The sequence below is a fragment of the Cotesia glomerata genome, linkage group LG9, assembly GCF_020080835.1.
Source record: "Cotesia glomerata isolate CgM1 linkage group LG9, MPM_Cglom_v2.3, whole genome shotgun sequence".
Classification (NCBI taxonomy): domain Eukaryota; kingdom Metazoa; phylum Arthropoda; class Insecta; order Hymenoptera; family Braconidae; genus Cotesia; species Cotesia glomerata.
This window is the reverse complement of record NC_058166.1, coordinates 7,250,941-7,254,158: the sequence shown is the minus strand read 5'-3', so window position 1 is coordinate 7,254,158 and position 3,218 is coordinate 7,250,941. Positions and strand designations below refer to the sequence as shown.

At 31.8% G+C, this 3,218-nt stretch overlaps 1 long non-coding RNA gene across 1 annotated transcript; it reads right to left on the bottom strand.

Annotated features, from left to right (window-relative positions):
• Positions 1 to 1,529: 1,529 nt before the first annotated feature.
• On the bottom strand, positions 1,530 to 1,814 carry LOC123271128. Its single transcript, XR_006510786.1, has 2 exons — positions 1,747 to 1,814; positions 1,530 to 1,678 (listed from the first exon to the last, which is right to left on the bottom strand). It is a non-coding gene; the product is annotated as an uncharacterized LOC123271128 (long non-coding RNA).
• Between the last annotated feature and the right edge of the window lie 1,404 nt (positions 1,815 to 3,218).

The window sequence follows — 3,218 nt, the reverse complement described above, 5'->3', positions numbered from 1 at the left end:
TTGAAATTATTATTATTATTATTATTGCTTCATTATTTTTATAAGGATTATTATGTATTAATAATTTTAATGTTAAATTTAATATTAATTTTATATTAATTATCATTAATAATTATAATTATCTATATATAGATAGGGAAAGTGGGTTTCGTAGACCGTCAATCACGCAAAAACTACTGAACATATTGACATGGGACTAGGACCATTCGACGCGGAATGAATTGTAGATGGTTATAGGCTACTTATTTTTCAAATTCCATCAATCCTTCACTATTTTTATTTCTATTTAACTTAGATAAACATTTTTCCCGCCCATGAAAACAAAAAGACGAGCATTTTTCTTCAATTTATTTGTTTTTTATCGGCATAAAAGGAAATAATTTTAATACGTTACTTTTTGAGAATTTAGTTCCATATATACCTACGCGTGGGCGAATGCGTGGGTGGAAAAATATACATTTATAACGAAATAGGGTTCCTTTGATAAAAGTTGACGTCAAAACTACTGAAGCTATCGGGATGGGACTGCTACCTTTCGACGCAGAATTTTTCATATATGGTTATAGGCTACTTATTTTTGGATTTTATCAACCCTTTTCTCATTTTTTACGATTAATTTTTTATATACATTTTTTCCCGCTAATAAAAACAAAAGACTCATTTTTCATTCATTTGTTTTTAATACGATTATCTTTTGTTTTTATTACATAACCTTAATATTTGATTGATTTCACGTCATTTAAAAAAAGTTAAAGAAAGAAGCTAATTATGTCTGGTGAACTAAGTGTTGAAAATTTATATTTATATGCTGATCGTATGTTTGGTTATGGTAAAATTGGTTTCAAGAATTAAAATAGTTAGATATCTATGAAATCTACTGAAAACATGGTTGTTTATCAACTAGGACTTTTTGAAACATAAAATTTAGACCCTGTCTATTGAGCTTCAATTGCACCTGTTAAAAATTTCCTTGCAACAACCACCTCTTTGCCATGGGAAAAAGTTATTGTAAGCTTTCCAAACCTTAACATTAGAGTATGTAGTAATTCGGTCAACGAACTTAGAATTTTACATACATGTTATTTTTGCTGATTACATAACCTTATAAATTGTTCTTATTACGGGATCGAGGGAATGTTACTGATTAAAATGAATGCATGCATTTTCCAACATTGCTGGTATGTAAAAAAACATGTTAAGTTTATTTTTCTATGAAAAATTGATGTCGCTGAGAAAATTTTAAATGACAAAAAGTTCTTCGGCACTTTGAAGCTAGACAGACTTCAGCTTTACTTATGAGACTTGCAATGACATTAACTAAAACTTTCAATACTCATTTGGAATCTGTGCAAGTCGAAACAATACTCTATATTAAATTTCAAGTCTAGGCATCTAAAAAATGCAATTCTATAAAGCGCCCAGCAGAGCGAGGCTGAGTAACTTTAGCTAGTATTAATATAATTATATTAATATTAATTATTTTAATAATAATGTTATTGTAATATTATTATATTAAATAGATTATAAAGATAAGGATTATTATATTAAATAGATTATAAAGATAAGGATCTTTGTTTTCGACCCTGTTCTCGATCTCCTTGCCCTGACAACCACCGGCCAACTTTTCCGGCAAAATTTTTGCAATCTTCACAGTCACCAAGTTTCTCTTTTACTACATCTGCAATAAAAAAATAAATAAATAATTCGATACATTAAAAACACAATTATATAAAAATCATTTCATACCTTCCATACACTTAAATGTTTCTGTTGCGCTAAAATTAAGTTTTCCCACGCCTTTTATTCTTTTCCAGTACCAGAGTAATTTTTTTCAACATTTTTGGTCATCAGTGCAGATGCCATTTTACAAATGCATCCTATCGCTGTTTTTTCGCCAAAAATTTTGATCCGAAAATATGCAAGCTGGAAATAATTATAATAGCTTATAATAATTTTCTCCCAATATTTAAATCATTTTCACTAGAATAAAAGCTTGAATCAATTTTATAAACCTTTTGTCTTATAAATGCTTTTTCGCGCCAGTAGCCCTCAGCGCCTGGCGCGCACCCTAGCAGTCTTATATTGTTTTGTTGTGTCAACAACAACGGACGTGGGTTACAATTACTGGAATAAAAAACTTAATAATTTTTTTATTACATAAACGCAAAAATTTGATTTTTAACAATGGGGAAATCCAAAAAACGTTCCCGATCAAGTTCAGTGGAAAGTAGACCCCCCAAGCTATCTAAGAAAGATTTACAATGCCAAATTGAAGCCATCGCCAAGAGCGTCCAGGAGCTTTTAAAAGCGCAACAGGATTTGCAGGCTATAGTTAACAAAACTGCAGAACAGAATAAAGGTGAGAATGGTTTGTTTTTTGGGAAAAAATATTACACATAGATATATGTGTTGGTATGTCTCTTCCATATGAAGTTTCACACAGGTTATTTCCACACGAACATAACCTAGTTCTCTATGGACATAAAGTTTGATGTTTATTTTTTTTTTCCAAAGCATTATTCCCACAAAAAAAAAGCTTAGCAAGCCATCATTATAAAAATTTTTCTTTATTTTTATTACAGTGGAGGACAATATTTCCAACAAGGAAAATTCAGAACAATGGTGGACAAGCTCGATTTGGACGATGAACTTCGTGAAGTGCTTGGGGAAGAGATCCCGAACACAAATACATCAGTCAAGGTAAATGACAGCCTGAAAAGATGGTGGGAGACTTGGATATCAAAGGGTTTAACTGGAGAGGTTAAAAAAGCTCTACTAAAGAAATATGTTTGAGATGGAGAATTCCAAACTGAAGCACCCAAGGTTAACCTTGAAATTCAGCGTCACTTGACTGAGATCGCGAAGAAACGTGATGATCACTTTACTGACACACAAAATTGTGTTGGGTCAGCATTATCATCTTTAAGCTCAGCTATATCTCTGTTGTCAGATAGCTCATCAGAGGAGATCGATCAAATTACTTTGACGAAATATCTCTGGGACACTGGAAAAATCTTGAGTGATGTTTTCCACCAACAGTCAATAGCGAGGAAATCATTTATTACTCCAACTCTAGATAAGGACATAAAATCTACTCTAGAGGCTAGTATCCCAGACGAATGGCTTTATGGTCAGAAACTTAATGACCAGGTTAAAGATGCAAAGGCCATCGTAAAAGTGGCTGCATCTTTAAAACCTTCTGAAAAACCAGCTGTCAA